The sequence below is a fragment of the Amia ocellicauda genome, chromosome 11 (assembly GCF_036373705.1).
Source record: "Amia ocellicauda isolate fAmiCal2 chromosome 11, fAmiCal2.hap1, whole genome shotgun sequence".
Classification (NCBI taxonomy): Eukaryota; Metazoa; Chordata; class Actinopteri; order Amiiformes; family Amiidae; genus Amia; species Amia ocellicauda.
The window spans coordinates 2,265,619-2,280,916 of record NC_089860.1 but is presented as its reverse complement, the minus strand read 5'-3'; the positions used below and the strand labels follow the sequence as shown (position 1 = coordinate 2,280,916).

At 37.5% G+C, this 15,298-nt stretch overlaps 1 protein-coding gene across 1 annotated transcript in view; it reads right to left on the bottom strand.

Moving 5' to 3' along the window:
* Positions 1–14,702, bottom strand: part of psd2 (pleckstrin and Sec7 domain containing 2) — a 189,838-nt gene extending 175,136 nt beyond the window's left edge. Inside the window, exon 1 of the mRNA XM_066716375.1 lies at positions 14,370–14,702. The gene's annotated coding sequence lies outside the window, so the exon portion shown is untranslated. The remainder of the gene's footprint in view (positions 1–14,369) is intronic.
* Between the last annotated feature and the right edge of the window lie 596 nt (positions 14,703–15,298).

Sequence of the window (15,298 nt, the reverse complement as noted above, 5' to 3'; positions counted from 1 at the left end):
AGCTGAATAAATATTATTGACATATCTTTATATGGTCTTATCAAATTATAACTGATATAACCTGACCGCCTGGTTATTTCATACATTTTAGAGACATACAGTGTTAATATGTGTAAGCAAATGAAAAAGGGGATAGTTTTCAGAAATACCATTAGAAATTAAGTAGACTATAGAGGAAAACCAGTCCAGGTTATAAATGAGCAGCCAATCATCGATTATTTTTGTTTCCATGTTGATTAGTGCCTAAAAAGAAACAGCTTACAGATAGCAAACAGAACAATTGCTGAACAGATAGTTACAAAAATAAGAAAACAAAAGATAATTGAATGCCCAAATGAATGTCTGTCTTGCCTACACTGCAAATACTTCCGATACTCTAACCTGTGTAAATTACTCACTTGTGCTATCGTTTCAATGCCTAACAGATAAACTCAATCTCCTGTATCTCTCTATCCCTTTTCTCTCACATGTAACTTCCTCTAATTTGTTTTGTTTTCAGTTAATATGCATGGAACAAAGTAACTGCTGGCAGTAAATGCATTTTTTATTATATTAAAAAATGTATCCACTGAAGTTGAATTTCCATTATACTTTGAGATTGTCTTTATTATATTGTGTAGTCCCTCACTGATATTTGTGAGGTACCTGGAAAATGTTTGGAAACATTTTGTTTTGTTTTCAACATTTGCAGGTGTCATAAAAAACTGGCTGCCTGTCATGACGATCAGTGCCGATCTGTCGTGAGGGCCAAATCGGGCTCAAAATCGTGTAGTGTGCCCCCAGCATTAGATTTTCAAAAAGCTTTTGATAAGGTTCCACAACAAAGACTGATCCTCAAATTGTAAGCTGTAGGCATCCAGGGTAATGTAAGTAGATGGTTGATGTATAAAACAGAAACAGAGGGTATCGATAAGAGGTGTTGCTTCTAACTGGAGTGAGGTTGTTAGTGGAGTTCCACAGGGATCAGTACTGGGGCCTTTGCTTTTTCAAATCTATATTAATGATCTGGACTCTGGGATAGTTGGCAAACTTGTCAAATTTGTAGATGATACTAAAATAGGTGGCTCAGCAGATCTCGGCAGCACAGGCTATTCAAAGGGACTTAGATGATATTCAGTTTTGGGCAGACACCTGGCAGATGAAATTCAATGTGGACCAGTGCAAGGTAATACATGCAGGTAACAAAAATTTCCACTATAATTACACTATGGGAGGAATAGAACTAGATTAAGTAACCTAGGAGTCTATGTGGACTCCTCACTTTCTCCATCCAAACAATGTGGGGAAGCAATAAAAAAGGCAAACCGAATGTTAGGGTATATTGTCAAAAGTGTAGAATTTATAACAAGGGAAGTAATGTTAAGACAATGCACTAGTTAGACCTCATCTGGAATTCTGTGTACAGTTCTGGGCACCACACTTCAAGAAACATATGGCTGCTCTAGAGGCAGTTCAGAGGAGAGCTACCAGACTTATTCCAGGTCTGAAGGGAATGTCCTACTGAGAGACTGAGGGAACTGAACCTTTTCACCCTGGAACAGAGGAGACTATGTGGGGACTTCATTCAAGTCTTCAAAATCATTAAAGGCATCGACCACATCAAACCAGAGGAGCTTTTCCAGATCAGCAGGGACACATGGACCCAGGCACACAAATGGAAATTGTGCTTCAAGGCATTCAAGACAGAAAACAGGAGACACTTCACACAGAGAGTTGTCACAATCTGGAACAAACTACCCAGCAATGTGGTTGAAGATGACAATTTGGAAACATTCAAAAATAGACTGGATTGGATACTTGGATCACTTAGTTACTAATGGACACCAAACAAACATGATGGGTCGAATGGCCTCCTCTCGTTTGTAAACTTTCTTATGTTCTTATTACTGAATGAAAAACTGATAGAAGAGTCAATGCTTCTATACTTGATCTAATCAATATATATATATATATATATATATATATATATATATATATATATATATATATATATATTAGTCATGAATATAGTAAAAACTATAAGATATACTACACCATGGATAACCATGTTTCCAATACACAGTTTTCGTCAAAAACATACTATTGGCAACTGTATTGTTTCACTTCAAAATCTGCCTATTCACAGATTTCAATCTGTTACAGTTAACCACTTAACTTCCTTATTAACTCCTACACAATTGAGTTATTGGCCTTAACATGACCTACAGGAGTTGTGTCCACTTTAGCCTATTGTTTGGGCCTTGCATTTTGCACAACATTGTTACATTTAGTTATTTTCAATGAAGCCATCTATTTAGCATCAATACCATCCCATTATGTTATTTCAATAAATCAATCTATTAATACAAAAGTACAAATTGGATATCAGAACAGTATATCAGACAACCATTAATGTAATATTGGTATTAGTAACAAGGGCTCAAGGATTGAAATTTACTATTATTCACTATTATTTAATGTGTAATTACATTTTATATTACCAGGAAAACATATGTATCCCCTGAATATGAAACACTGAGTGTATAAAACATTAGGAACACCCGCTCTTTCTACGAAATAGACTGGCAAGGTGAATCCAGGTGAAACCACTTCGATCAGTGTAGATGAAGGGGAGGAGACAGGTTATAGAAGGATTTTTAATTTTAGATGAATCACAATTTTAAAAATTAATTGTTTGACACCCCTAATAATAATAATAATAATAATAATAAATAAGAAGCACATCATATTTATCAAAAGAAAAGTTCTTGTACATTATATTTAGTAATTACTTTTATTTAACATCAGTTTTTGCTGTCATCAGTTTGTTCTGTTTATATGTATTCTGTGTATGATATATTTAATTGGGGAATAAGTATTCTGCTTTAATCCAGATATCAATCAAAGACATTCCACCACTGTTATCTTTTGCATATGGTAGGCATTTGTCCATTATTAGGGAGCCAAGCAACGAAGTTGCAGGAACCCTATTGTTATTGTTAGGATTATTATTATTTTTCTGCCGTTTTATTGAAAAGCCTATAAAAACCAAACCGCTGGACGAAAAGTAATGAAACTACATACACTGATAAATGGCTATATAGTGCTATGCCATATGCAATATGGAGGCCATATGTCACATGGGCTGGTGGCCATAGTGGCTTAAGTGACACATTTTGGAAAATCTACAAAAATCTTCTTCTCCGAAACGGTTGGTCCGATTGATACGAGATTTTCTCCACATGACCTTTGCTAGCTCCTCTATCAGATTTGTTCAAGGCAAGTTGATTGAGAAAACAAGATGGCCACCATGAGCCAATCAAATTTCAGAGATGGTCAAGATGCAAATAAATGCATATGGTGCAGTATGGAACTATGTTAGAATGTATTGGACTGATTGCTACTTGACAGGATTGATCCCATAAGCAATGTGGTGGTCACTGGTCATTATTATTATTATTATACTTATTTTTTCATCTTTTCCACCAGAATATGTTCAAATGCCTATAACTTTTTAACCGCGTTCTAAAAATTCTCCAAACTTGGCATGGTTGTAAGGGTCTATGGCATGATCACAAAATGGCTACATAATGTAACATGGTTTGGTAGCCATCTTGATTGTAGTCCAAACAAAAATACAACATAGTTTTCTCAGTAACAGTAAAGAGTTGAACAATGACACTTATTGTACATATTGCACTTATGTTAATACTTGATTTGGCTATTTCCAAAATTGTATAAGTCACACGCTGTGGCAACCATCTTGGATTATGCTGAAAACACTTCAGCCTCGATTTCTTATAAACCCTTAAACTGGCTGATGTGTTCTTTGGTATACAGTATCTTTGGACTGTGTTCTACACATATTCTAAAAGAAAAGTTCCTACATAAAGAAACATGGCGGTAATGAACAAAATATTTTGACTAACTGTACATTTTGTTCAATTTTAAGCCTGCAATGACACACTGTTACCACTGGTAGCAGCATATACCACAAACAGCACTGAGATTAAAAAAAAAAAACGAATCGGCCATCTTGGGCATGTACATCGTAACAACAAAGCACTATCAGTCACTTGCAACAGTATTAGAGTGGAAACTATTGTTTTAAACACAGAGACACGTCTGACTGCAAATACAAATAGTGTAAACTGAGATGTGTTTGTAGTGAGGGTTGTTCCAGCTGTAGAGAAACCGTGAAGGAAAGCAGGGATAAACCGAAAGTGAAACTAAAAAATAGGATTAAATGTGATTCACATGAATCATAAATACACGTTTTATAAAATAAATACATTAAAATGAACAGTGGTACAAGAGCAGTGACGTTGCTGAGTCTGTAGTGGTGGATTATTGCTTTCAAATGAAAGTAATTTCAATCTGAGATCACGAGTGCGTGACTTCCTGTTTATATAATGTTAACGATGCAACACGGGGGCATAACTTCGTGCTCTCAGTGAAATCGTATCTTATTATTATACTGTACTGTGCAGAATCGCTGGGTCTATTCAACAGAGTTGAAAGGGCGAACATAAGACGAGTACTGTGTGAGCTACACCCGAAAAAACTGACATACTCGGTCAGGCGCAATAGTAAAAACGCATTGCCGCTATTTGCCCCTTAGTGATATACTTTGCTTTTCCAGGTGTAAGTATATATAACGCACACATCATTAATCAATGTGACAACCAAATGAAACATCAAATAAACATTTAAATAAGGTTTAGAAGGTAACTACAAATGTATAATCTACAGCAGTTGTAAACTGCTTACACTACAGTTTATTTGTATGTGCTTGCAGTCACGGTCCCTCAGGGGAAGGACCACAGAGATTAGGGAGTTAGGACCCAGGTGCAGTTCACGTACAGTGGGCAGACAAGACAAAGGGGCTTTGGTCGTGGGATGGGGCAGACAGACTAGCAAAGGCAAGACGGAATCGAAAACGGACAGACGGGCAATGATAATCAAGGAAGCGAGGAGACAGCTTGGAATCGTAGCAAATGCTGACGAGATTTCGCCTTGAGTGAGGGGTTTAAGACAGGGAGCAGGAACTGGGAAGAAAGTTGCCGAGCAAATGGAAACAGAGGAAGAGAGAACAAGTGCACATGGGAGGCCGGAATGTTAATAGGGTGATAAACAGGTGAAAAAAAAACAATGAGGAGAAAGGAAAGACCGGGAGACAGCGGCCTCTAGTGGAGAGAGAGGGTGTGTACTGGGGAACCGTGACACTTGCTTTGTACACAAACGAGTCAGGGATTCTTTTAGCTCTAGAAAATAGTCTAAAAAATACCAGAGACAACCCGAAAGTGTAACTAAAAACTATAATTAAAAATGTAATTAACAATACCCAGCAATACAAATTATTAAAATAAACACAGGGAAATTAACAGCAATGACTTACATCCGAATCTGTAGCGGTGGATGATTGCTTTCAATTGAAAGTCATTTCAAACATATCGGCTGGATTCTGCATCAGTTCCTGTTTAAATACATAACGATGCAACGCGGGGGGGAGTGGGAGGGGATTTCTCTCAGAAATCGGAACGTATGGTGACATGTTATATACTGAACCGTGCAGAATCGCTGTCTCTTCACAGTAGAACTGAAAGGGTGAACATAAGACTTTTACTGTGCGAGCTACACCCGAAAAAACGGACCTACTCACTGAGGCGCTTAATACTAATAATTGGAGATATTTCCCCCTTTATGAAAAACATTGCTTTTACACAGATGTGTAGAGCGATGCCATATTCAATATGGAAGCCATGTCAGAAAGGCTGGTGGCCAGATTGGTTTAAGTGACACATTTTGGACAATTTTCAAACGTCTTCTTCTCTGAAACCGCAGGTACGATTGATGTGGAATTTTGTACACATGCCCTGGGCTAGATCCTCCATCAGATTTGTTAAAGGAAATATGACTGATGAAACGAGACGGTTGCCATGAGCCAAATCAATTTCAGCAATGTTTAATTGCATAAGTTGTCATAAACAGCCGGTTTGAACTACATTATAATGTGTTAGACTCTGGTATTGTGTAGATGTGTACTTGGCCCCCTGCATTGCTGCTTGCAGCTTTATTTATTATTATTATTATTATTATTATTATTAATAATAATAATAATAATAATAATAATAATAATAATAATAATAATAATATTATTCACAGTATTACAGGACTAGAAAAATGTGCTGTAATTTAATGGTTGGATGCCTGTAGAAATTTTAAAAAATCTGTTCAAATTAACACTTCTGATTTTACAAAGACAATATCAAAAACACTTGACTCCAGTTTGGAGCCCTTCGTATACAAATAATACTCAGTCCTATCTAATTGTTGGGTGAATAAACCAACTATTCTCACATTGATCATTTACATCTGTTGTTGTATAGCATTTCAGGTTGAACCTATGTGAATAAAGGGTATAAGATTTATTTTAAATTTGTTTCTAAAAACTGACACTAAATCTAAAAAACTAAGCCAAGCAATTATTGTAATTATCTTGTTGACTTACTTATTATACTTATTATTACTACTTTTAAATACTTATTATATGATAGATGCTGAAAAGTACTGGAATGCTTGTATGTAAAGCACCCGATAATAGTATGGTATGGCCACTGCATTATCTAAAACAAACTTACTCTACATTTCTGTGTTAACTGTAACTGTAGACATAGTACTTGATATAACTGAATCAACCCTGTACACTAGAGATGTTTAAAGAGTAACTGCTGTTATATCTCAAACTGACTGTAAATAATTCATCCTGATTTTACACTTTATTTAGGACAAGTATCATGTGCTGTATGCTGCTATAGAGTAGTGCTGTGAATATTACAATACCATTATAGAGCTTGGCCTACTTACAACTATCAGCATCAACAATTCCCCACACTGCAACAAGTTTGCCTATGATGCCCTTAACAGTGGGCTTAGCTCAGATAAGGTTAACCAACGAAAAGGAAAGATTGATGTTAACTTACTTTGCTGTCCTCTCACCTGGGATCATGTCCGTATCCAGCATTGAGGACAACGAGGTCCGGACCTCGGCATTTTTTTCGAGGTGTATATTAAAAGTCATAAAATAATTGCCTAATAATAACTATTTGGTGCCGCAAAGATCGTACAACGCAAAGATAACCGACCTTCTCAAGTGACTGCTTGCTTGAGTTGACCAATGAAATCAGCTGGGGGGCGGGCTTTGCGCTGCACTGTGCTCTGCGTCCCAAATCGCACACTTGTTCCCTCGTTCCCTACCCTTGCGGGGCGGAAGTACTAAAGTGGACATCTTAAGGGCTGTCCCAAACCCTTAGGGAACGAGTGAAGGAGCCTGATCGAGCCGTCTGTGCCCTTCAATGCTCGCTTCGATGAAGTGTACAAAAGAGCGCACTTATGCGGAAGTGTTTTAGCGATGAAGTACCAGAACTCTTTGCGTTAAAGGCGGAGACAAGTCAACTGGGAAAATATAGCAGCGGCAGGTGTATATAAATGTAATGTTAGCTAGATGGTTGCAGAAATTGTTAAATTATGTATCAAGGAAATAATACATAGATAGATAAGATTAAATGATTATATAATAATGATTTAAATATACAATTAGAAAGTTCAGCCAAAACATGTAATTATCATTTAATTCATTACTGAAGTAGTATCCTATAAAACTAGGAGGTGATATTAACTAAGTGTATTTCAAATTATTATTATTATTATTATTATTATTATTATTATTATTATTACTATAATTAAATACAGAGACAGATGACAAGAAAAGACTGCATAGGTACTTTTTCGGTCAAATGCAAAGGTGCTGAATGCTGACGCTGAAGTGTGTCCCATTGAGTGCTTTTAGCTTCACCCTACACCCTCGCTCACTGAAGTGCACACTCTATGACGTCAGCACAACGTCACGCAAAGTGTACACTTGTCGAAGGGTGTAGGGAGCAAGTGTGCGATTTGGGACAAAGCCCTGGGCATGCTCCTGATGAGACGGCGGATGGTATCCTGGGGGATTTCCTCCCAGACCTGGATCAGGGCATCAGTGAGCTCCTGGACAGTCTGTGGCGCTACTTGGCGATGTCGGATCCACCGATACATAAAGGTTCTCGATCCCAAAGGTTCTCAATTGGATTAAGGTCTGGGGAACGTGAGGGCCAGTCAATGGCATCAATGCCTACATCATCCAGGAACTGACTACACACTCTGGCCACATGAGGCCGGGCACTGTCCTGCACCAGGAGGAACCCAGGGCCCACTGCACCAGCATAAGGTCTGACGATGGGTATGAGGATTTCATCACGGTACCTAACAGCAGTCAGGGTACTCTTGGCTAGCTCTTGGTCTGTGTGACCCTCCAAGGATATGCCTCCCCAACCCATCACTGACCCACCGCCAAACCGGTCATGCTGGATGATGTTGCAGGCAGCATAACGTTCACCACGGCATCTCCCGACTCTTTCACATCTGTCACGTGCTCAGTGTGAACCTGCTCTTATCTGTGAAGAGAACGGGGTGCCAATGGCGGACCTGCCAATTCTGGTGTTATCTGGCGAATGCCAGTTGAGCTGCACGGTGCTGGGCTGTGAGCACAGGTCCCACTAGAGGATGTCAGAGTCAGATTCTGACAGTTTGTTCAGAAACATGCACACCAGTAGCCCACTGGAGGTCATTTTGAAGGGCTCTGGCAGTGCTCCTCCTGTTCCTCCTCGCATAAAAGGAGCAGATACTGGTCCTGCTGCTGGGTTGATGCCCTTCTACGGCCCTGTCCAGCTCTCCTCGTGTAACAGCCTGTCTCTTGGTATCTCCTCCTTGCTCTTGAGACTGTACTGGGAGACACAGCAAACCTTCTTGCGATGGCATGTATGGATGTGCCATCCTGGAGGAGCTGGACTACCTGTGCAATCTGAATGGGCTGCAGGTACCGCCTCATGCTACCAGTAGTGATAAGGATACTAGCAAAATGCAAAACTAGAGAAGAATCAGTCAGGAAGGATAAGGAGAGAGCAATTGTCTGTGGCCACCACCTGCAAAACAATTCCCTTTTTGGGGGTTGTCTTCCTGTTGCCTCTCCAGTGCAACTGTTGTCACTTTCATTTGCACCAAAACAGGTGATATTGATTCACAATCACTTAGGCTTCCTAACTGGACAGATTGATATCCCTGAAGTTTAACTGACTTGGTGTTATACTGTGATGACTTACATGTTCCCTTAATTTTTTTGAGCAGTGTATATATAAAAGGTGTGTGTGTGTGCTAGAAGGAAGCTTGATGTTTAAGAATGTTAAGCTTAATAATAATCAGCTTATTTTGTTTTAATTTTATCTCATTTTTTTTATTATGCATCATACATTTATTCCATGTAGGGAAATATGATTAACCATTCCTTCCAGCATTAAAGTATTTGTAAACTTATTCTGGGATGGACATCAAACCTGGCTTATACTTCAGGCAACACTGAAATTACATTTCCTAATGGTCTGTTTAACCTGGCAAAGCAGTATTCAGCTGCTACAGTTATCTAGCTATTATTTTGTAGGTCTTTATTATGAATCATTTATTTATTGCTTTACATTTTTTTTCAGTATTAAAAATTGCATTATTTTGTATAACCTCCTCTAAGGACAACATTTTAAATGAATGAAATATTAGGAACAAGTGGAATAGTCTTTCTCACTTAAAAGTGTCCAACTTGCAAAATTGCAATACAGCTGAGATACGAATCCTAAATAGCATTAAAGCTTAACATGACTTAGCTTGAATGGACATTTCTTATATCAATTAGACCAAATCTCTGAAACTGTGAGCAAATATGTCAGTAATGCACTGACAGGTGGAGCTAAGAAAGCTTTTCACCATTTCTATGGATTTCTGAGCATTCTGCTGACAATAAAACCCACTATAAAATCAACTTACATTACAGTTGTTCTGTTTATTAAAAAACAAAGGTTTCTATACTTATGTATTTATTAACTAGGTTTTGGATTGTGTAATAGTTAGAATTATACTTCAATGTATGTGTGCCTTTAACAATAAAATAGCCATGATATAGAGCCATAACTAAATTCAAATGAGTAGTTCTCCATAAATGCATGTGGGGGAAAAATATAGAAATCCTATCCTGCCTCTGTGCTGTTACTCCAATCATGGTTATCAGCAGTTCACATTCTTTTCTTGCAATGTATTATCTGCAAATTATCTTCCAATGCAACTGGCAATGTAGAGGTTAATAATTATTATTCATGAGTATTGATTATAATATTGATGAGATGGGAAGGCTTAGTTTAAAATACCAATGAAATCACTGCTAGTTATTAGAAATGACCATTCAACACGGTTTGTAAAATGTCAAACCCCTTGGGGGTATGTCCCAGAGGGAGTTTAAAAGCTTTGTTCTATCTTAACAATTTTGGGGAACAGTGTCATGCTGGCCTAAAATCCTTTGAGTTCTGTGTTGTGCTGTTCCTCCCGTGCACGTAATAAATTCTGATTAGAACTCCCGACTACAAAACTGTCTTCCACCACATGCATCAATAACATTTAAAACAAATGTCCCATCTATGTCAAGGCAATGACAGTAACAAGGAGTACTGCAACTGGCTGTGTATTTTGCTACATTGGAAAACACTTCTATTTCCTTACTAGTTAGAGACTGCCTTGTGTAGTTGTATGTGCATGTGTTCAGGAATAGAAGTGTCAAAGTGTACATGGTTCTCCTCATTTAAACCAGTGCTGTATTTGACTATTTTGGTGGTTAAGTTTAAGCTATAACCACTGTGTACCTGCCTTTGCGGGTTGTTGTGTATTGGACCATAACTACAGATGATCTTCCCTGTAAATTAAATATTTGCTTTTATATGTGCCTAAACTAAGCTTGCCAAATTTCCAGAATTGGAACAATGGGATTCAGACCTACCAGAGGCAATCCTTAATTTCCTACTTGAGAAAGGATGCTGTGGCAATCTGAAAGAAGACAGTGAAGAACACAAAATAGCTGCAATTGCTAAATGCAGACATGAAGACACATTGAGTTATAGAGGCACATGGAAACAGACCCAAAGAGGTGGTCTACCTGTAAACCCAGTGGGGTAGTGGCTCAGTAGCAGATAAATGTAGTAAGGTCAGAAACATCAAGGATCACCACTGACATCTTCCCCGCATAAGGAAGTGGCTTGCTAGAAATCCACCATCTAGCCTAAGGATGAGAGTAGTGAAGTGGAAGGCAAAATACTCCCCTGACTCAAGTAAGTAATCTGACAAAACCAGGTCAGTTTGTTGACTCTGTGGGTTGTGAGACATTTAAGGCACAATTTGAAACTATTACCCCAGTAAATAACTGGACCAACAGCTAGAGCTATCAATCTGATGGTAACTATCAAAGGTTCAGGACTGTGAGGGGTGACTGATTGAAGTCCAATTCTTAGAAATTCCTTGCACTGTTGTTTTGGTACAGATTGGCATGTTATAACACTGGGATACTGACAGGACAGGAGTTACTGAGGAAATACCAAGGTACAGTGGAGTCTAAAACCATAGAACTTGTGCTACTCTGTGTGGAACCTGAAAAGAAGAAACCTACTTTGTAGGTACATTGTAGAAGTAAATATATTGTGCAAGACCATAGTGCAAGAAAACCTAGTTGAAGGAGGTAGGCTGATGTAGGTTTTCTCTGAAGAACAGTAGCCATTGGACTATATTATTAGCACAGACAAACATACTTGATCATAAGAAGAGAAAAATAAAATAGGCTGGTCCTGAAAAATCAGATGAGTATTACCAAGATGACTGGTGCTGCAGATGGCCAAGCTTTAGAATCTGAGGCAAGACTACTCAGTTTCTTCTTTCTGAGGAAAGATAATATAATCAGCCCCCCTTCCACCAGTCCTGCTGGAGTTCCACCAATAGCCAACAGACTGGCTGGCCTTCCCAGGTACAGAAAGAATGTTCAGGAAGAGAAGGGCAGTGATGCAGAAGCAATGACAGAAGACACTTGACTTAACTGCCTGACTGATGAGTGACTTATTTGTCAACAAAGATCTTCTGGGATATGTAGGATCTGAACTTTAACCAATTACAGAGTGCTTCTATTTTTTTACTAATCTAAAAACAACTATTTTTGTGTCTGGAGTGGAGTTGCTGTCTAAGGGGATGGGTTTATTGTTTAATGGCTATGTGCATTTAGTTGAGGCTATATATCTCCATTGTTTACCTGCTTTCTCAGATTGTTGTGCATGGTGTTTATTAATTAGAGACTATGTTCACACAGTCAATTTGTTCTTGCTTTCAGGTTAAATTCACACTTAATTAAAATAAAATTGATCCATCTTTTTAATAATTGTATGCTCCAAAACAACTGCACAACAGCACCCTGTAAATGTCCAAAATCAGTCTCAGTGTCCTTTACTTAGCCAAAAAATTATTTCCACCTGTTTTTGCAAGTACCGTAGCATGCCCAGTGCAACATCATTGCAACTTCTTAAGCTGTGTGGGATAGTGGAAACAATTTCCGAGGAATTCCCATTTGTAGTGATTACCATTAACAAGTAAATTCATATTTAATTATCTTAAGTATAATTAACACAATACTTCTTAATTTTAAACTTCAACTATCTTGCTGACTATCATCTGAAGAAAATAAACATTTTATTTTCATTCATGTCAGCTATGGAAATTGTGTCAAACTCTTCCCAACTTTCTACACTAACTATGAAGTTAGAAATGTTACAAATGTCAATTCATGTTACAGATTTAGATTCAGTAATTAATATCAATTAATTCTAATTAATTAATATTTTAGTTAAGACAGGGGGTGTGAAAACCCTTGATTACCACTCCATTGATTTTTCTATTCAATCAAGTGGAATCTTACACATTTTCTATTGGCTGAATCACTGCTCAGGAAATTCATATAATTGATAAATAACGTTTAATTAACAATATTTCACAGTAGGCTATGAACAATGTTTTCTAAATGTCCTTATTTTTTCAAATTCATGCTACACCTATCTAGAGAAAATCTTATAGTATAATATAGCATATATGTAATCAGCTAAAAAAAAAATATTATCCTTAATAATTATGCAGTCCTGTCACTTCAGTCTATTAATTTAACCTAGCACTGTTTATAAAACCATACATCAAATCATACATTTATTCGATTTAAGGTGAATTGCTAGTGTTTGCTAAAAGCTAAGAGGTACCATTAATCATTTGTATCTGTCAGATTTACACCTTCAAGGTCAAACACTATAATATATAGGGTAATCAAATATTATAATAAGCTATATTTGTATTACTTTACTGTACATTTTATACAGTAATACAAAAAGTGGGTGAATATTCATAATTTGCTCTGTGGTTAACAGAAAGTGCCATGCAAGATTTTATTTATTTAATTATTTTTTGGGTGAGAAGGGGGGGTTGGCACCTCTTGTCTAGTCTGCTTTTTTTCTAAACGTTGCTGTCTGGCTGTCTGACACCTTTATTTGTAGTCAAATCATAAAATTTGGTAACCGTTGCAAAGGTTAACAATAGACTGTAAATCTTTAAGATATCGCTCGTTTTAATCATGCCCTTATTTTATAGCCACAGACTCTCACAAATCGATAAGCATTCCTTCCAAAGGCTAGACACGTAAATATAATAATTAAGATAATAAAGGGGAGGGGGGGGGGGTCAATCTTTGTGTTAAGGAGTTGCATCCTGCTGATGCACCTGTTCCCCAAAACTGGACTCTACTTTAAAATATCATCCACACAATGTGTCCCTGAAAACGCACTCGGAAGAAAAGTGATGGGGAACAAAAACATTCATCAACTGTATGATACCGACCACAGCCGAAATGCAGCCATATTATTTCAACCTCATAGTGCAGCAGTCACCATGACAACAGGATGATTCGGAGACTTACTGCCAGCAATGCATTGATCTGCTAATACAGCTGTTTCCCCCCTTTCCCCCTAAATACACCGACCAAATGACGAGTATAGGCATCAATACAAACAATTCATATAGATAGATAGATATACATTTTGTTGCTATTAAACACTGACATGTAACGGCAGCCAAATGTTGAAATGAAAACTGTTCTGTATAAGCACAAGAACTCAAATGATGTAGTGTGTAGCTACCCTTTAAAATACCCTTATGTAGATGCCTAATGCACCCTTTACTATAACAATAGTTTTTGCATGGAAAATAATAATAGTAATGCTAATTATTATGATTATTAGTGTTATCAAATGCGCTGTAATTAATGATACTGTACTGCATGTATTTCAAATCGTTTAACGTGTAAATGTACACTAGTTGATGCATACATTTTAAAATAATACAATACAGCGATCTTAAAAAAATACACACACTTCATTGAATGTACACAATAAATACATACTTACAGATAACGAAGAGCCAGCTTTTTTAGTGCAGATCTCTTTTCTCCTTAGCCATCCATGCAAAATAATCAGTAGAGGCTTCGAGTCCACACTTGTCCCATCCCCCCAGCCTGCATCAAGCACCTCAGACGGCAACTATTTGATTAGACCTGCACTCCGACTCTTTGCTTTATCTTCAGACTGAGCAACACGACACGACGACCAAAGCCAAAAAATAGTAATCTGGGTTAAGGGTTGACCGAATTCCCATTGAAAGCAGTCTAGTGTATAGTGGTCTGTACCCCACAATTTCTCGATTAGTGTTGTGCTCGTATTGTAAACAGCAGCAGTGGAGCAGCAGACACAGTGTGGGTCTAGAGCGCACCACGGCTTAGGTGGTAACGGTCTGTAAAGATCATTTGAATGCGAAATTCAAAATAAATATCAGTTTTATGGTAGATTTCAATATATTTATTTATTGTTGCATGTAACACTAGTACTACTACTAATAATAATTTTAAAATTATTATCATTGTTGGAAGACGAATATAATAAAACAGCGAATTAATCTCTTAAAAATGTATTTCATTGTGTTACAAACGCACGAACCAGGTAAAAAAAAAATCGAATTTGGAAATCAATGTCAATGGATTTGATTATGAGAAATAAAACACTGTTGACTTTGTTGTTGTAATATATGATTATGTAAATAATACGCGCGCGGATTGCGTAGGCTATATGACAATAAAACGGCATACTTGACACTACAGGAGAAAACCGGCCTTGTCAACCCTTATCTTGTGTAGACGATTTTATTTTATGGATACATTGTCGAATTTCTCACTCTCGTAGACGTAGGTACTGTTCTAAAAGCTCTCAAGCAGTGACCAGCTATTGGAAGTGAAAGTGAATCAGATTGAAGCAGTTTTGGAAGCAGATGCATATTGTCTATG